Genomic DNA, 21,169 nt, shown 5'->3' on the forward strand with positions numbered 1-21,169 from the left:
GGAGCACTTGACACACCTCCCAAATCCATGCCCCTCCCTCTACCCTCTCACCTTGCCCTCCTTCCCCCTGCCTTGGGGCCCAGATCAACCAGTGGAGGACAGCAGCCCCTTACCCTCCTCCTTGGAGCCTACAGCCAAGTCGCTGGGACCCGTTTTCCCCAGTTCTTGTGTAAAGCCAGCAACAGGTTTCCGCAGTGCTGCACCAATGGGAGGGGAAGGACTTAAAGGACTTCCTGCTCCTTTCATTCATTCAGTAGTATTTATTGAGCACTTACTATGTGCAGAGCAGTGTACTAAGCGCTTGGAATGTACAAGTCGGCAACAGATACAGTCCCTGCCGTTTGACGGGCTTACAGTCTAATCGGGGGAGACAGGCAGACAAGAACAATGGCAATAAATAGAGTCAAGGGGAAGAACATCTCATAAAAACAACTCCTAACCGCTCGCTTAGGTTGCTCCTGCCCGTACCTCGGCTTCTTCCCCCTCATTCAGACTGGTGGCTGTGTCTTCCCATCACTCCCAGCTCCGAAATGCCATTGAGCCCCTGGTGAGCTTCTAGGGTAGGTAATGACTTCCCTCCCTCTGGCTGTCTGATGGGGTGGGAATTTCCACCCTGGGATGTGAACTCTCTCCCTGGATGGGATAGGATGAGGAATCCTGGTCAGAGTGTTGCAGGGTGGGTGAACTGAGGGGCAGGAATCCTACCTCGCTCAACTACTCACAGGGCCCTGGAGGCTCCTGAGGCCTTCCTCCTCTCCTTGGTGCACCTGAGCTGGGGGGTTGGGGGTTGAGGGGGGGCTCAGTGGTTTCCTAGGGATTGGGACTCTCCCCTGCCAGTGTGCTAGTGTCTCGCCGGATGGAACCTCTTCTGTACTTCCTCACTTCCCCACTACTGTTACAGCAGCACTGTCCTCCCTTCCATTTATCTGTAACCATGGAGACACCCTCAATTCTTTTTTTTTCTTTAAGCTCACCTCTTCTTTGTCACATCATGAAAACTGTCCCTCTAATATTTCTGAGCTAGAGTGCTCACTCATCCTCTTACTTTCCTTTAATCTTGCTCCTAACCACTCAGGTTGCAGCAAGCTCTTTCCGACCTTATAGCCTTGTTCTTTCCTACACACGGTTGCAAAATTTCTCTTCCTCAAACACTGTTTCAAGCTTGACACTCCTGTTCTCGGTTGCTTGTAGTGACAGAGGCTTTAATTCCCTCCAACAGCCCCTTTTAGCCAAATGGTAAAGCTTCCAGTTGTCTTTCTCCTTCCCCCAATATTCTCTTTTGCTCCAGAGTATGTAGGTGCTCTTCTCCTCATCTCTTCTCAACAGTGCCCTTTCTAGCTTTCAAAACTCAAAGCTTCTGCAAACCCTGTCCAGATCAGTCTCATTGGGTCACATCTCCTTCAAGAGGCCTTACCCGTCTAAGTCCTCATTTCCCTGTCTTAGCCTTCCCTTCTGTGTGGGCTCTGCACTGTCTGTTCTCCTCAATCACTTTGATATTCACCTCATTCCCCAGCCCCACAGCACTTAGGCATATATTTTCATATTCTGCTATTTCCCCTACCTGTAATTTATTGGAATGTCTGCCTCACCCTCTAGTCTGAAAGCTCCGTGAGGACAGGGATCGTGTCTACCATCTCCATTCCATTGTGCTCTCCCAATCAGTACAGTGCTCTGCCCACAATATCGATCGTATTTACTGAGCACTTACTATGTGCAGAGGCCTCTACTAAGCACTTGGGAGAGTACAGTGCAACAGAATTAGCAGACACATTCCCTGCCTATAACAAGCTTACATTCTAGAGGGGGAGATAGATATTAATATGAAAAATAATGAACAAAATGCTCAATCCTCAATATTATGCTATTTTTTAAGAGAACATTGTTTTTAAAACAGATATTTGTTACTTGTAGATGGCAGTATTGAATTATTTAATGTAAAATACCATTTAATGTATTTTCAAGTTTGTCTAAGTAATGTGAAAACATAAATGTATCCAGTATTAGTTATCATGTATCAAGAATGTTCAGAAATGGTACAACTGCAGTTACCAAGATGATTTGTTCTACTAAGGTAATGAAATTATGGAAATCTAGGTATGCCTGGTCGATTGTTACACTTGTGGCCATTCTTCAAACTGAGCCCTCTCTTAACTCATAAAAACTGGTGGAACCACTAAAATCTATGGTGTATTGGCTATTAAAGTTTTGACTGCCACTTGGCCTTTTGTGACCTCCTACAGGTCTGGGTGAAAATAAAAAAATTAAAGTTTCATATTTAAACTCTAGCACATTCAGTATCTATTGTGTTGTCAGGGTGGACAGTATAAGCAAAATTTCTATCACACTTGTTGAATGTCTATTTCATAGTAACCACTATGAAGTTCACAGTATTTTAGAAGATGAAGAAGCAGAGATAAAAGATGTACATTCAAGAAGGCTTGGCTTCACAGTTGGTGTATAATCCTATCTGCTGTTATTGGTGCCCTAACCCAGTACCCACCAGAACAAAAGAACCTGAATTGGAAATTGTGGGAGCTTGGGAATGCACATCTCATGGCCCATAGGCCTTGTCAGGTCTCAGTTTGATACCCTTTATTCCTTCTGACAGATGTGAGATAGGGTCTATGAAGGGGAAGTCATTACCAGAGAGAGGGCAGTGTCAGATCAAAAGTAACCAGTGATCAAACAAGTAAAGGGCTATGGAAAACAGGCACTCTTTCTGGCCTCAACATCTGCCCGATGACTGAGGGGAATAGTCCTTCCGTGTCAGATTGAGTTTATTTTCTTGGTTTTACAGTGAATAAAGAGTAGGATGGAAGCTTGACCGGAGTACAGAAGATTAGGATTTCCTATATTTCGGAGGCCAGCTGAAGATACTTTGTTTCGACAGTGATATTTGCATTTACGTCTTGTAAAAAATGGAAAAGGTGTGAAATAAAACATTTAAATTTATCTTTTCAAATGTCAGTGCTAATGATTAAAGGTGTCATTTCAGTAGTGCTGGACAATGAACGGTTTTGTTTTTATAGTATTGACTTTGAGTAAGCGAATAGTTCTGCCTTTCTCCAAGTATCAGGTTATCAGGTCATAATTTTTATTAGATTCTATGGTGATTTTACTGTACACTAATTTATCTTAGAACATGAGACTTCCCCAAGATTTTGGAATAATCTGATGTGAATGGAAAAATGAATATTTTTCTACTCTTAAGCTCCATTTAGAATAATTATGATGCCAGAAACCTTGGAACTAGTTTTTTTTCAAAGACGAGTAATACAATTAATACGTTGTTGTGTGAGCAGATTGGGCCCCTTTACATAAACTATCAAAATTTGAGTGGATCTCAGCATGGGGACTAGTTGCTACTACTTGCAGATGTGCTCACATAGTTATTTCTGCGTACGGCCAATAGATGAAAAATGGCAGTGTTAAAATGTTGCATACCTGGAGAAATAGTCTAATCATTGGTACCAAGATGAGGATGAGCATTAATATGGCTTTTAATGATCACTAACAAAAAACAAATTCCGAGAGGGATTAAGGAGATGGCTGTACAGTCTCCTCAATAACCTATCTAGTGGTAGGTACTGAAAAAGAAAAAAAGCCAGAGGTAATGGTGAGTCAAAACAGAAGAGAAAAGCAGTTGAGGGATGGGTGGCTATTTAAAGGAAACAAAATGGTGTAATAGGAGGGATAAAAATCTTCAACAGAAAAAACGAACAAAACAATAAAATTGCAGGAGTACGTGATAGTGGTATGGCCTGTTAAATATTATAGTTATTATTTAAGCATTATTTGCTAAGCACTGTAGTAAGCACTGCGGTAGATGCAAGGTAGTCAGATGGGACTTGGTTCCTGTCCCATCTGGGGCTCACAGTATAGAAGTTAGCGACATATGAGTGGGTTACAATTTAATATTCAATTGGAGAAAGTGTGAGAGCCCATTTTATAAAGTCACACACCTTAACAGGTCGTCAACTGGATTGCACACTCCTTAAAGGCAGGGATTGTGTTTTGTAACTTGACTCTAGTCTCCCAAGTGTTTAGTACAGTGCTCTGTGCCTACTGGGTGCTCCTACTTTCACATCTAGTTAAGTCTTACCAATGCATAGTGTAACTTTTTCGTTACCCTATTTATTTTGTTAATGAATTGTACATCGCCTTGATTCTATTTAGTTGCCATTGTTTTTACGAGATGTTCTTCCCCTTGACTCTATTGCCATTGTTCTTGTCTGTCCGTCTCCCCCCGATTAGACTGTAAGCCCGTCAAACGGCAGGGACTTTATCTGTTGCCGACTTGTTCATCCCAAGCGCTTAGTACAGTGCTCTGCACATAGTAAGTGCTCAATAAATACTATTGAATAAATGAATGTAACTGGAAGGAGGATGTCCAGAATCTACATCTTCTACTTGTGAAGGTATTGCCCTTGTTTAATTTTCAAATGGCATTAGCTGCTTTCTTAGGCTGAGTTTTGGGTCACATCTGATCCTCAGGTATTTTTGGGCAGGGTGGGCAACCTGCCATGCTTCTCAGAATAATATGGGGGCTGCTGACTGGAAGATGAAACCGGGCCAGGGAACAAATGCTCCAGACCCCAGCCCATGAAGGACTCAGCTTTGAAGATTCTCAGTTTTTTCCAAGGCAGCAGCCCATTCCTGGTCCCCAGACAAAATTGGAGCAGACAGGCTAGGTTCAACTACAACAGAAAAACAACATGGGGAAGCAGCGTGGCTCAGTGGAAAGAGTGCGGGCTTGGGAGTCAGAGGTCATGGGTTCGAATCCCATATCTGCCACATGTCAGCTCTGTGACTGTGGGCAAGTCACTTAACTTCTCTGGGCCTCAGTTACCTCATCTGTAAAATGGGGATTAAGACCGTGAGCCTCATGTGGGACAACCTGATTACCTTGTATCTCCTCCAGTGCTTAGAACAGTGCTCTGCACATAGTAAGTGCTTAACAAATACCAACATTATTATTATTACTTGAAGCCATCAGAGGACAGCTGCTAATAACATTGCCTCTTGTCTTCTAACTTTATTGTACTCTCCCAAGCTTTTAGTACAGTCCTCTGCACACAGGTGCTCAGTAAGGTTCAGATTGAATAAAGGTCTTAGTCACAACTGCAGTTCTTTGAGGAAGAAATGATTCCTCTTCTGTGCATTTAATCACTTTTGCTTCATCTCTGGATCCTTTTGAAAAAAGCTTTGGAGAAACTCAAGTGCAGCAAGTCAGTGTAGATGGCCAGTGTAGATGGCAAGTCAATGGCCAATGTAGAGCTTCTAAGGTGATAGCATATGCATCAGAGACTGAAGATCTCCTCTCTGCTTGGCCACTTGTCTGCTGTGTGACCTTGGGCAAGTCACTTAACTTCTCTGTGCCTCAATTACCTCATTTTAAGATTAAGATTGTGAGCCCCATGTGGAACATGGACTGTGTCCAACCCTATGAGAGCTGGGTTTAGAACCCAGATGGTCTTACAAGCTGCCTGTGCTCTTTCCAGCAGGGCACACTGCTTTCCTACCTGTTACTCTGTGTATTTTGACTCTGATCCCTCTGTGGGTGAGGAATTTTGTCCAACCTGATTATCTGGTATTTGCCCCAATGCTTAGTACAGTGCTTGGCACAGAGTAAGCCTTTAGCAAACAGCACAATTATTATTATATGTGAGTGTGCCTGAAAAGACCAATGGGCATCTGACATTCTACCACACTGGTTGAACTGAAAAATACACTTGCTGTGTTAGAGGGTTTGTCCTTACCATTGGCTTTAAAGCACTCAATCACCTCTCCTCTGTAGCTTATCGATTTCCTACTACAACCCAGCATGCTCACTTAGCTCCTCTGCCAACCTTACTCACTGTACCTTAATCTTGTATTTTTATATATTTATTTTTTTGCCACCAACCCCTTCCCAGGTCCTGCCTCTGGCTTGGAATTCCCTTCCCCTTCTTATCTGACAATCACCCTCCCCACCCTCAAAGCCTTATTCAAATCACATCTCCTCCATTAGGCCTTCCCCAAAATGCAACTTTTCCTCCCACAACGTGGAGGTGGTGTTCTTGCATAGCCCCGCTGTAAAGAAAAGTTGCATTGTAGAACTCACCATTCTGTGTGAGTGAACACAGTAGACACCTGCACAAGTGTTATTCCTGCACAAACACTCCATAGTCTCCTAACACTGTTCTAGCCCATGTTAATAATGAAAGCATATGTGTTATGTCTAAGCTGAGTGTATACAGTACCACTGCATATATGTACATGTATATATTTACCTTTATTAGCGGTGTTTTGGAGAAAGTATGATTTGGCATGCACACATCTTTCTAGTCGAGCACCCGTTTCTGTTTGTTTCTGTTGTTTATAGCTCTGGGAAAGTGTGGCGTTCGAGTGGGTTTTTGTCCATAATCTTTTTAAAATGGGAATTGAAGTCCACTCACCTGCCAACATGGAGGAAGATGCCACTCATATCTTTAAAATTGAGTAGGTAATCTATAAAAAATATATTATAAAAATATAATCACAGTCAATAATATTTTACATAGTGAGCCAAATCAGACTTGTGGCTACAGTAATTTCAAGGCCTCAAAAGTTTCCCCCCTGCTCCCCACCCCCCCCATTTATAAAAATGGCAGAGCCAGCATTCCTGACAATCCTAGCATTGCACAGTTGCAAACCAGCACATACATTTGTGGATGGAAAAGTTGTGTTTCAGAAAGAAATTGAGGTGTTTTAAACCATGTAAAATAGTTTTAAAAAAAAGATGGTAAATTCTTTCATAATGCCAATTCATAAGGAACTGTCTAACAAGATTTAATTTATAGCATTTTCAGGCTGAAGACCCATGAGATGCTAGAATTATTACATCCTCCTTAAATTCCTTATCATTCTCTTTCTAGACAGCAGAGAACAATCAGACATTCTTGGATGCTTTCCAAGAGAACTATATGTGTGCATGAGAAGTTATAATTACTTGCTGTGAGTCTGAGTTTTATTGGGCAGGCTTGGAGGGGTGGGTTAATGCCCCCCTCTTAGGCTTTCCCAGATGGTAACTGGCTTTTTTTTTTATATAATAAGTGCTTAGCATTGTGAGACCTGGCTACATGGGCTACTCTGCCCGGGCTGCCAGCTGAAAGAAACAAATGAGATATGACAAAAACAAAGGGCGGCAAAGTAAGAGAAGGGAAGAAGAGAAGCAAAATGCAAGGTAGGAACACAGGCGAAAAGTCAGATTATTTTTTTCTTTTTCATGAAATAGGAAATACAGGGTCAAAGTGTAATATTTATTTTGGGCTTCAGTGATAGACTGCTGTGCCTAAAGTTCCTGGTGAAGGCCCCTGAATGGTGGTTAAGGGTGCCACTTTCAGGACAGATTCATTCTCTAACTGAGAAACCGAAGAACTGTTATGTTAAGGGAATTTGAGTAACGTAAGAGTAAGGGAATTTTGTGTTTTAAGGAGCAGATAAAAAAGAATTTCTTGTGGAAACATGTTAAGGCCAAGGATCAGTGCTGGCCCTAGGAAACATTTTTTTTCCACCCATTTAGCAAGTATTCATGTTCACTATACATTCAGTGAAATGCAGCTCTTTACGTGGATGGAAAAGCATTTATTTAATTTTCCGAAGTGAAGTAAGCTTCTTGATTAGCGTTAATAAAAGGGAAATTTCCATGGCATGGTAAAATGATCAAATATACAGTTTTATAAATAAGTAGTATAGTCAGATTACACGTTTAACCAGGGAAAAAAAAACCTTTTTTTTAAATAAAATGCCTCTTCTGAAACTAAGAACTAAAGGATAACAGACCATTTTGAAAAATATTTCTCCAGTATTTTTTCTGGGCTGTAATTTAGGATATTATATTACTGGTGTTCTTAATTATTTTGTGCTTCTAAGGGTCTTATTAATTATAATGCAGTTTATATACAAATGTTTTAAACGCGCATTCACTTTCTCATAAAACTTTTAAACAAGAAATTCAATTTGAACGTGCTTGAAATGACAGTTACTGTTTTTTTTAAATGATCTTTGTATGATTTGAAGCTAATTTCTTCTCATTTCAATTAGAGGATCAACTGGCTAGCTACGTGCTTTTTATAGTTGCATTTTATAGTTGGAGAAGAATGAGACATAAAACACCTGATAATAGCCTTATGCTTGCACCAAAGTGGAGCCTCTAAATTCTGGTTAGAAATATGACTTAGTCATGAAGCCATGCATAAATGAACCGAAACTTATGTTATATAAATTTTGTGTTGAGAATTAAAATTAATTTTGAAAATATTTAATAATGGGCCACATCCAAGTGAAGGCTTTCGGCATACTAGTATCATCTTCGCTGGCCTACTTGACTAGACTGAATTTCAATCAGAATTTTTTTTTTTTTTGCACTGATACTTTACCTTAGTTAATTGTAACATGCTTCATCTATTTTTTCCAATATATGGTAGACAGTGTTTAAAATGGCAACAAAAATATACCTTTTTGAATGTGTCCTGTTCCCAGTTCTTTGAAGTTTTTTACATAATGTTTGGCAAAGTATAGTATTACTAAAATAAGTCTTATTTCTATTCTGAGACCCCTTCGTGTGTAAATTTTACATAAACGTATTGTACGTAAGTTCTTTTCTCCTGCAATGAAAAATGGTTCATGTAGAAAAATGAGTAAAAGTCAGGATTTAAGTTTCAAATTAGAAAAAAAATGTGATATTCTTTCTTCAGATTAGTGAATGAAATCATTTGAAATTTTTTTTTTAAATGTTCCCCTCCTAAAGTTTGATTATATAGTTATGTATAGTACATCTGCAATTCTGTTGCATAACTCACAGGTCCTGTAGGATTTCTTCCTCTTTTTTTTTTTTTTTTTAATATCCCCTTTGGAGAAACTGCACCACACATCAAGATGTTGGTTTTGAGATGTGGTGGGGCAAGGAAGGAAAAGTTTTCAGATTTCTTTAAATAAGGCAGTCTTTTCAATGGTGGATTAGCCATTAGTCAAATCACTACAAGTTGCTTTTGTTTTATGTAATTTAGCCCGGCTCCTAATGTAGGTGCTGTAATGATAATACTGAATTTCATTCAGCTGGAGAAATTAGAAGTGTGATTTTTTGATAGTCACTTCAGCAACCCAAGCAGTGAATAGAAATTTGAGCCATGTTCTCGTGGCCTGCTGCCTTAATAAGCACGGCTTGTTACACTGCTACTCTGAGCACTAAGATTTCATGAACTAAGGGCAAGAAACCTTTTTGGGTGTGAGTTCTTCTAAAATTGGTGTTTTAGGTTCCAATTCCCTCCACTTTTTTTTTTTTTAACCTAAATGCACAGACAAATGGGCCTGTATGCTAAACTAACCTTTTTTCCAGATCACCTAACACCATTTGAAAGTGTTTTCCTTCAGCCATGATCCTATCTTTAGTGGTTTACAAGGCACAATGTTAAATAGACTTAAACAAATGAACAAAATTTGGAGCCTTGGTTGAGAAGAACTGAAGTATTGATTAAAAATTAGAATAGGAAACAAAGATTAAATGACTATCTTTGAAAATTTACTACGGGTATAAAGTAAATGATATCAAATGCTACCAATACCACTAGACCTGGTCTGTCTTTGTCTCAATGTGCCTAAATCCTGACTTTAAAAAAAAATAAAAAATCAGGTCATCTAAAAGTAGGTATGTCTATTTCAAATTCACCACACTAGGTCAGCTGTAGTTAGGAAACGATGTTGATTTTTTATGTCTGTATGGAAAGCAATTTTATTCTCTTGGAGTTTTTAAACAGTATTGAATGATGTTGGAGTATTTGCAAATGAAATGATTTATTGACTCCTTTAACCCTAGTTGACTTAGAAAGAAAAATACCATAAAGAAGTCCCAATATGCCCCATTAATTTACAGAATTGATTGATATTTTGGTATTGGATTCAGCAGATTGGTGGAAATTGTCTTGCCTTTTATGTAAAGTGAATCAAGGGAGAAATAAAGGTTCTTTGAAATTGTTAAGAATTTGAGACCTAATTTTTCATCCCAAACCTAAGCGTTGAACAACCTTTTCACAGTGTCTCGTAAAAAGTGATATTTTTCTGCCAATAAAATGGCACGTTTATATTTAAAATTTGTATGTATTGTCCTCCACAGCAATGTTCTTCATAGATGTTTTAGTTCATTATTTTGCTGCATGTAAAGTGGACATATTTTGTGACGAGTAAATTTTAAACTATAATGTCTTGTGTGTCAAGGCTTATGTTTTATATCATTCTGCCACAATTATGGTAAAAAATTATATTGGCTGACTGGGCCTCTTTTGTTAAAATGATCAAGAGGAACATTTTCCTGTCGCTGCTCATACTCAGATTGATTATAAATGATATTCTGTAATATATTTGTCGTAGAATATTTCAGTCCTTGACTATCTAAATATTAAGAATCAAATTAATCAAGGTGCACTGAATTGTATAAAAAAAATTCCATTATGGAAACATCTGACAGCTTGAAATGATGAATTTTTGCAGTTTTGAAATTACCAAACGTTCAATTGTGTGACTATTTAGACCTTCGGTTCTAATTTGAATGTCTGTCTTATTTAATGGTTTTTATGGTAATGCAGTTTTTTTTTATCAATACTGGCAATGATCCATTGAAATTCTCTCATTCTCTAAGATTGTTTAACCACTAAAAATCTGAGCATGCACATATGCGCACACACGTGTGTATGAAAATTATGTAATTGTTCCCATTATTACATGTACCATAAGCTAAGACTTTGGACTAAAATTTACAGTTTACAATGTCACACGCAGAACCTCTGTTTTGCTTAAAAGGATTTTAAAGACGTTCAATTAGCAATTCTCTCTAAGCAGGTAACTTCAGAAATATGCTATGCACATGGGTAAAATTGCACCACAAATGAAAAGAATAAACGCAAGAGTACACAGGTGATTGATTAGTCATCCGACAAAGTGCCGTGCTGAGGAAAAGATTAGGTAATTCTGATATCAAAGTAGTGAGCTTTTATTCTATATTCAGTGTCCTGCACTAGGAGATTGCTTCTCCTATCTTTAGAAGGCACTTACATTGGCTGGGTTGTAAGGGGAGGTGTTGTCCATTTTGACAAATAACCATCAAGGCTACTTGACGATTTTTGTCACCTGAATTATTCAAATTATGGGATATTCACACTCATTTTGATTTTAAGTTTCTTCTGTGTGGATCCTATTATGTTATTTGAATTGACTGGATGTTAAGAGACCTGAGTAAATCAACAACTTGTGGTTAAGGAATGTCAGTTATATTGTTGTGTTGTACTCTCCCAATTGCTTGGTCCAGTGCCCTGCACACAGTAAACCCTCAGATACGATTGATTATGATGGTTCAACAACTGTCACTTGGTTGGAGTAGAGGCTCTGTGAGAATTGTGAAATGGAGGCTTGGAGTGGCAAGCAACAAACATGATAGGACAAAAAGGGTTAGCTTTTGTGCGCACACAGTGCGGCAGGCAAATAGTAGTTTTATTTTTTAAAAAATAAAAATCCAGTAGTAGAAAATGTTACTCTGTAGATACAATATCTTAAAAATGCCTCTGAAGAAAAATGTAGAAAAAAACCCCTGTGGTGCAAGGCATTGCACTATTTAGGATGTTTGTTTTTTTTCTAATTTAACAGAGTAACTAAATCATTTGTAAAATGCAGTTAAGACTCATTTGGATAATGGTGTAGGAGCAACACCTTTTATTAGATTTTTCTGCGGGGCAGTGGTAGATTTTTGTTTTGTTTAATAGGAAAAAGGAACATTCTGTAAATTTTTTAAACAATACTTAATTGTGAAGCATTTCATATAACACCTACTGTTTTTAGATACTCAGTTTTTCTCTAAATAGAAGAGAGGAAATCAGGAGATAATTTACTGAAAATATAACATTCTAATAATGAATGAAATCTTGGCATCTTGTTGAACAGTGATTTGAAGCTTTCTTAGTATTTTTAATGGATCAGCAGTTCTGGGTACGTTTTTAGGTTACCTATATCCTAATGGCTTTGAACATTTTACAAGGCACTGCACACAAATTCTTTTTTAATGGCTGTATATATAGAGAGTATTTAAAATATTAAACTTAAATATGCTTCTAAGTTTTGTTAAAATTAATCTAAAATAATTGGATATTTAGTTTGGATTTTATGTGAATTTCTTGAGTGTTATAGGAAAGTTAATTATTTTGACTATTTTGTCGTCACAGATTGACATTTTCTGAACATCTATTGAAAAAATATTATGTCCAAATAGCTAAATGAGTTGGTGATGTTTTTTAGTTATTGCTTTCATTTGACTATTCAGGAGTCAAAGTAATAAAAATGCAAGGAATCAAATGCAAATTTAAAATGGAGGAATTAGTTCAATAATGAGTAGCATATAATCAGTTTTCTAACATGGGGATTGTCATTCTTGAAGAACCACACGTTAAGAAACCCATGTATTCATGCCTTGACCACCACACACATGTGAACATCTGCTCCCGTACCACAGCGTGTTAACCAGGGAATGTTCTTCTGACAAACGTTTATCATGTTCCATCCAAAATGCATAGCAAAAATGCATTTTTGGAAAGAACTGGCTGTATTTACAACTCTGCTCCTTCTGGCCAAGTTGGTATAGAACAGGGATTCCATTATTAACCTTTCCTGATTCTCACTAAAATTAGTGACTGAGGTGGATAATATCAAGGTTTAAGGAGGCAGAGTTAACTAGATACAATCCCAACATAGGAAAGCCGTATTAACACCACACAAGGATTTGTAAGGGCTTGTAAACAATGCGGGAGGGGGTGTAAGACAATCCTGTTCAGCCACAGTCTCAAAATGTGGCTATCAAACTGTCAGTAGCCACCTTGGAAAAAGGGTGTGTGTACGTATGTATGAAAATATGTACAGAAGTGGTTTTGAGTTGATCATCCATAAATGTGTGTGTGTGTGTGTGTGTATAAAGTGAAGGCTGTGTGCTTCTTGTTTGCTGAGTCTGTGCCAATTTTTCTTTGTCCGCACTGGCATGGACTATGTTGGACCACCCGAAAGGAAGCCAAAGCATTCCTCCCTGCTCCTTTTTGGACTGGTCGTATACAGTAGAGTTCCATTTCTGACTCTGCTGGGGCCCTGAGGAAAGGTTTCTTTTTCGAACTTTACGTCATATATCTCTCAAACTTAGAGAATTCAGAGAGGTATCATTTCAGCTTGGTTCAGTTGGAAAAAAAATATCTTAAATGACATTGGAAAGAATCCTTATTATGCAAATGAGAGGGTGATGATGCTTAAAAGGATTATATGTAATTGAAGCAATTATTTTTGTATTTTTAATAGAAAACATAAGAAAAATAAGATAGGAAAAAGCAAATTAGCCTCTAAAAAGATTGACGAGAATTCTGGTGTTTCTTAGTCACCCTATAATAGTAAAATTGATTTTTTTTTTGGATCTGTTTGCTATCTCAATAGGTTTTGATTTTTGCATTCCTTACTAATGAGTCATGTTTTCAATGTAGTATGTCAAATGTTAAAGTGATTAATTCATCATTCTGAATTGATTTTTTTTGGAGAAACTTGGTGAGTGCACATAATGATGTATGGCACTGTTTTCTTTTGATTATTACTTTATAACTAACAATTTGAAGATGACAATTTTTTTTTTTAAATCATTCTTAAAAAATGAATTTATTTGAATCGCCTGATTGATGCCAAGGCATTCTGCAAGTCAAGAATCTAAGATTATGACCTGTTCATCTTCTCAGCAATTTCATTGTATAAAATTGTCACTCTAGTTGACATACATCACGGCTAATTTAGATAAACATTACACTGGCTTCCATACATTTCCATTTCTAAAAGCAGTGTTGTATCAAGAGGCCATGGTTTGGTTACTAATATCTTTTTTATTTTGTTTTTCTGCTGTCACTCGCTTCATTTTTGCCTTTGGGTGATGAAATAAATATTAAGGCAAAGGTATTTTTTTAATCTATTTGGCATTCTCACTTATGGAGAATATTTATATTAACATCTGTCTCCCCCTCTAGACTCTGAGCTCGTTGTGGGCAGGAATGTGTCTGTTATGTTGTACTCTCCCAAGTGCTTAGTACAGTGCTTTGCACACAGTAAGCACTCAATAAATGCGATTGACTACAGATCATCTGATGGATCCGGCATGACTTAGTGGATAGAGTATGGGACTAGAAATCAGACAGACCTGGATCCTAATCCCGGCTCTGACACCTTTCTGCTGTGACCCTGGGGCAAGTCACTTAACTTCTCCTCTGCCTGTGCCTATCTCCTCTGAAAAATGGGCATTAAGACTGTGAGCCCAATGTGGGACGTGGACTGTGTCCAACCTGATTAGCTTGTGTCTACCCCGGCACTAAATACGATGCCTGGCACATCATAAGTGCTTTAATATATACCATAAAAAAAGAAGTTTAGCGATATGAACAGACCTGGATGCCCCTTTTTCTTTCTGCTTTGTCGGTGACTCCGGTTTGTTGTCAGAAGTGACTTAGGCCTGATTAGTTGCCTCAGAGCACGGTCAGGAATGTGCACATTTTCTGTTACAGACATTTATTCTGGTATGAGAGCTTTTGAGTATGTAAGCTGGCTTTGGTTTAAATTAGTTGGCTGATCAACTTTCTAGTGTAGTGGAGGCTGAAGTCTGAACAACTTAAACAGTTGTAACTGTGTGCACAAATGAGTCGTCTTTAGCCAGTGGAAAAAATGCCCAGCTACGATTTATATAAAACTACAAAGCCCCAATTCTCAAGTGGGTTGCAGAGTTTATTTGGAGTAGAGTGTCAAATCTAAGATCCTTGCTTTTAACACATCTGTGAAAATATTTTTGATCTAATGTAAGCAATCATATGATTCCTTTCAACTGCAACTACTATTAAGGAAATGTGAATTTGTTTGGCCAAATGACATCTCTCAATCTGTCATCTAAGACCAATACAAGCATTCTGGATTGTGTTTATTGAATTCTACATTTTTTGTATGCTTTTCATAGCTATTGTTAATATTCCTTTAAAATTTGTTTTTTGAAAATGCTTGGTGACAGTAAAAAAAACCCAAACAATTTATTACTTTAATTGAAATAAAACTAAATCCATAGCCATGACATGGAAAAAATGCATAGTATAGTTACTGTCTTTATTGCAGAAGGAGGGTTGCTGTGAAAGCATAAAAAATGAATGCCCGTAGTCATAAAAGATTGGAACGGTTGCTACGCAGTCAGCTGAATATGTTGTACAGGCAACACTTAAGGTCCTTTAAAAAATAATACCGATTCATTTAACTTGTAAATATAGAAAATCTTCAGTAGGTACTTTCAAATGTATGTAGTAAAAGCCTTTAATTCTCAGCACAAATTTACAATTCTATAGCAGTTATATAGTACTCATAAATGTGTATGTGATCTTGCAGCAGTTGAAGGTGATTGTTCAAGCTATCATTTTCTCTCATTTTTTGTGGGACAGTGCTGATTGTAGATGTTAAGTAGTAATTGATTTTATTGATCAAAGGTCCATATTTTAAGGAAGGATGTGATGTCTGTCAAATGCATGTATCTGGAAGAGGCACTGTGGGAGAAAAAGGGATGTGCTCCGTGGAGAAACTTAAAGGGAGAGTTTGTGAGGGACTCTGTGTTTTCTGCTGTCTAGGCCCAAAATATGCCCTCTTGAGCTCAGAATTGGCCTAGGCAGGCAGGGAAATTTGGGCAGTAATAAAATGCTGGCGGTTTCAAACCAGGAACTCGCCGGCTCAAGATTCTTTTAGTACTGGCTGTGTTTTGAATGTTGCTTTAGTCTCTTTGTTGCTGAGGAGCACAGCTCATCCAGGAGTCGGAATGCTCTCTGAAACCTCGGAGACCTTGCGAGTTGAAATGCAAGCTTTTAGGAATTTAGAAAAATCTTCAATTACCTGCAAGTCATATGATTGGAAGCCAATGCAAAGAAATTGTCCAGTGACTTACGTATTTGAAACTTTATCTAGATGCAATCTATCATGTGCTTGCACATTTAGTATATGTGGTCACTGAGCCTGGATGGCTTTCTGCCCTAGCATCCCAGAGTATCCAGTGTTGACCTGGGGACTGTTATTTTTAAATTCCATGTATAATCACACAAAGAACTGATAGAGGCTATCAAAATATTGGAGAGGTTTTGAGAAAACTTAGAAAAATTCTGTTTATAAATTTTGAAAATAGGTTCATTAGGCTCAGTAGATGGTTGAGAGTAATTTCTTTTTGATTAATCCTTTGTCTTATTCTGTAGTAGAAGCCAGGTTATGGATCACTAACCTGTGAACTGTACAGCACTTAGGTGCATATCTTTATATTATAAATGATTTATATTAATGTTTGACTCCCCCTCTAGACTGTAAGATCATTTTTGGCAGGGAAAGTGTCTGCTAATGGTTATACTGTACTCTCCCAAGCACTTAGTGCTTAAAGTATTAGTGCTCTGCACATAGTAAGTGCTCAAAAGATACCACTGATTGATGTGAAGCTCTAGGACAGGGTAGGACCAGGTTCTAGCTTTATCGATTAGCCCTCGTAATCTCCCTGCCTCCTGTCTCTCCCCACTCTGGTCCATACTTCACTCTGCTGCCCAGAAGACTTTTTTTATATAAAACTGTCCATCTGTGCATCAGCCAGAATCTCTTTATTATCGGCTTTAAAGCACTCAATCACCTTGCCCCCTCTTACCTTACCTCCCTGATTTCCTACTACAACCCAGCCCGCGCACTTCGCTCCTCCAATACCTACTCAGTGTACCGCAATCTCGTCTATCTCGCCATCATCCTCTTGCCCACATCCTGCCTCTGGCCTGGAGTGCCCTCCCTCTTAATAGCCAACAGACGATCACTCTCTACACCTTCAAAAGCTTTATTAAAAGCACAACTCCTCCAAGAGGTCTTGCCTGAATAGGAGCCCATTTCTGCTTCTCCCATTCCCTTCTGTATCACCCCGGCACTTGGATTCTCACCTTTTATTCCGTTGTCCCTCATCCCCGCGGCACTTATGTCCTTATCCGTTATTTATATTAATGTCAGTCTCCCCCTCTAGCCTGTAAGCTCGATGTGGGCAGGGAGGGTGTTTTCGCCCTCCGTTAATATTGTACACCGCCAAGTGCTTAGTACGGTGCTTTGCACACAGTAAGCACTCAAAATACGATTGGTCGGAACCAGACTGACATTTTGCTGTCGTAGTGTCCTTTTGATGCTTGTTCCAGTATTTCTGATTAGGGTTAAATGTAGTGGGAGTGGCGGGAGCATTCAAAGTGCTATGAACATCCATCACCTATACTAACTGTGGTCAAATTATGGCTCAAATTATGGCTTGAGAGGTTTTTGTAGTAATATAGTATGGGGAAAGAAAATACAGGTGGGAAATAAACACAGTCCCTGGCCCTGAGGATTCACAATCTAAAAATAAAATGGAGGAGTGGGGACTGGTGACAGACACAAATAGTGATGAAATACAACATTAACCTAACAAAGACAGGGCTAAAATGTACAAAATAGAAACAAAAATCAGTAAGGACCGTGGCTAGAGCATCATTTCAGGCTTCTCACGGCTCCGAATCCACAGTCACAACCGCAGCTGCTGGCCTTCCCCAAGTTTTGTGCTGGCCTCATGCCGCGGCTACTTTGCTCTTTCCTGCCGTAGAGGTGCAAGGCGGGTCAAGTTGGAGATTCCTTGGCGACGTGGAGGAGCCGAAGCAGGATCCCGAGGAGACGATGGGGTGGTCCAGTAGAGGAGGAAACCAAGGGCCCTGGATAGTGTGGTGAGATGGCAGCAGTTGTGGTTCATTCACTCTAATCTGTTGGAGAGAGGGGTCTGGGAAGCTCTCTGCAGTGGTGTAAGATCCGACTAATCACTTAAATCAATGGTACTTATTGATTGTTTACTCTGTGCAGAGTGCTGTGCTGACAGTTTGGTAGAGTACAATAGAGTTGATAGAAATCATCTCTGCCCAAGTCACTCTAGACTGTAAGCTCGCTACAGGCAGGGAACCTGTCTACTAATTCCGTCATACTCTCCCAAGTACTTAGTATGGTACTCTGCACTTAGTAAGCGCTCAGTAAGTATGATTGATCGATTGCCTTCAGAGGGCTTGGCTGTGCAAATCATTGCCCAGATATGCAGCTTTTTGGTCATCCTACTGTGGCCTATAGTGGGAAAAACAAAAGGTCTTCTGTTCCACCTGGGACTAGTGCTTCTATTTTGAAATGCATTTGTGGACATTTCTTCATAAAGTAAAAGTGGTATGCTAGGGAAACGACTTGAACTGAATGCTTACCAAATCAGAATCATTCCAGTTGTTTGCGCACTGTTTGTGTGAATGATGATGCACATAGCTTGAGGGACAGATTTTTTCCCATGTTTTTCACGCATTTATGCCCCCTGAACAACCTGCAAGTTACTCCAGAAACAAGTCTGGTGGTAATACTTGTGATTTTCATATTACTTTTTATTTTTCGAAGCATTATGTACAAATCTAAATTTACTTTAGTGTCTGTCTCCCCATCTAGACCGTAAACTCCTTGCAGGCAGGGAACGTATCTATGAACTCTGTTATATTGTACTCTCCCAAATGCTCAGTACAGTGCTCAGTACAGTGAGGGCTCAGTGGATTGATTTTTTTGATAGGACATATTCTTTGCTGCTCATCTGGGAATCTTCATGGCATCTATCAACATAACATTTAGGTTATTATTAGCTCATTGGAAGCACTCAAAAAATACCATTGATGATGATGAGATGTCCATCTTGGGATTCCTTTCTATTGGAGTACGTGGGTGTTAAACTATGTCACATGCAAGTAACACAAAGCTTTTTGGCTTGTACTAATAAATCTGTTTATTGAGACCCATTTTGTAGGTCTGTATAGTATTGCAATATTGCTGTAATAACAATTGGTCACACAGACAACAGGGCCAAGCATGTGACTTGAGATGTATTGTTATTTAAAAGGATACTGATGAAGTTCTAACCAGGACCATGCGAAGGGAATAATAGGTTTGGCCAGGTGAGAGGCTTGATGTTCTGGGCAAATTTGGGGTGGAAATCAAGTGACTCAGTAGCCCTCATTATCAGTATTCTCACTTCACTTCTCTGTGCCTCAGTTCCCTCATCTGTAAAATGGGGATGAAGTCTGTGAGCCCTGCGTGGGATAACCTGATTGCCTTGTATCTACCCCAGCGCTTAGAACAGTGCTCGGCACATAGTAAGCGCTCAACAAATACCAACATTATTATTCTAAAACAATGGTCTTAGGCCTTCAGCTTTGGCCAGGAGGGTGGTTATTTTCTGTTCAGAGAAGACAGTTGAGGTAGAACTTTATATGCTTGATGGATCTTAGAAATTGCTCTCAAAGTAATAATAAAAGTAGGAAAGAGTAAAGAACCATAAACAGAGCAAGGTTATAACCTCTTTATAGCTGCCATCAGACACATGAGACTGTGACATACTAGGCTGCATTATTCCTTCTCACATAAAATCAGATCAAGAATAATATAAAAGTAAGTTTAATGAAAGAGAATTACAGCTTCTTGTGTCAAGGCATACACACGAATAAAAAAAACAAACCCTCCAAAGCAAGTCAATTAACACTTTCTTGGCTGAGTTGATCCCCCACCCTGCTAATCCAAAGCCACAAAACTAAGAATCTCTCCAACTGCAGTAGGAACATTAGTTAAACCTTTTGCTTAACCTAGGCCCATGGCCTACCTCAGTACTTAAAGCCGTTGCCACACATGAAGGATAAAAGCAGAAAGCAGGGCCAGTTGCTTTGGGGAACAAATACATTCACAGCTGTATTTGCATTGGATAAGCTGCAAATGCCCTGTTACGTAAGAACTCGGTTGTATACAGATGGTCCCAAACTCCCAAGAGATTTGGCCCAGGGAGATAGCTGGGTTCCCTGCAGGAAAGGGTTACTGTAGAATAAGGTTTCTACCACCAAATCCAATATGGTCAAAGTGAATATTCACTGTTCTCCCAGCAGCAGTTGTCAAATCCAAAGTCAACTCGTATATCAGCCTCCTTGCACCACCTCCCTCTTTTTCCAGCCTCTTGGCACTCCAGCCCATCGTTCACTCGGCTGCCCATTTTAATTTTCTAACACATTGTCCTGGGCACTGCCTTGGCTTCAGAGAAGCAGCGTGGCTCAGTGGAAAGAGCCCGGGCTTTGGAGTCAGAGGTCATGGGTTCAAATCCCGGCTCAGCCACTTGTCAGCTGTGTGACTGTGGGCAAGTCACTTCACTTCTCTGTGCCTCAGTGACCTCATCTGTCAAATGGGGATGAAGACTGTGAGCCTCACGTGGGACAACCTTATTACCCTGTATCTACCCCAGTGCTTAGAACAGTGCTTGGCACATAGTAAGCACTTAACAAATACCAACATTATTATTATTATTATTCTCCATTGGAGAACGGTCGCCTATTCCTCTCCACGTCAAGTAGAACCTCCTGACCATTGACTTTGACATTGTCAGTCATCTCCCTGCTCCTTATCTTCACTCCTCTCCCACTGCAACCCAGTTCTCAGATTTTGCTTCCCCCAGTTGATTTCAGGGGCCATCTTGCCAACTAGATTGTAAGCTCCTTGAAGGCGGAGATCATATCTACTACCTCTTTTGCATTCTACCAAGTGCACAGTCCGATGGCTCTGCACAAAACTGTTCAGTAAACATGATTGTTTGTGATGTGGGTGATATGGCATAGGGTGATCAGGAGTATTTTTGTTGGGGTAGTTAACACTCCCAAGTTATTGCCTTCTAGCAAAATGGGGGAAAGATGGAAGGGATAAAATGGGGAGATGGGGTAAGAATTGGGGAATGTTGGCGTATAGAAGTGGGGGAACCCGGAGGGTAGAGCAGTAGGGAACAACAAAAAGCAACTGAGCTGAGGTATGATCTTGCATCTTGCCTAAATGGTTGAGAGGGTATAATTTTTAAAAAATTTCCTTGTTAAGTCAGTTTTTTTTTTCAAATCAAACACTTAGTACAGTGCTCTGCGCACAATAAGCGCTCAAATACCCTTGGTGATAAAATATTAACAAAATTGAGTTGTTTGGATATGACAACTGCTGCTGGAGAACAGTGAATATTCACTTTGACCATATTAAACTGCAGATGAAGTAACTGAGC

The 21,169-nt window shown here is 39.3% G+C and overlaps 1 protein-coding gene across 2 annotated transcripts in view; it reads left to right on the plus strand.

Moving 5' to 3' along the window:
- FBXL17 (F-box and leucine rich repeat protein 17) overlaps positions 1-21,169 on the plus strand; it is a 390,787-nt gene that overhangs the window by 34,771 nt on the left and 334,847 nt on the right. The window lies entirely within an intron of this gene.

Source organism: Ornithorhynchus anatinus, chromosome X3, assembly GCF_004115215.2.
Source record: "Ornithorhynchus anatinus isolate Pmale09 chromosome X3, mOrnAna1.pri.v4, whole genome shotgun sequence".
Classification (NCBI taxonomy): domain Eukaryota; kingdom Metazoa; phylum Chordata; class Mammalia; order Monotremata; family Ornithorhynchidae; genus Ornithorhynchus; species Ornithorhynchus anatinus.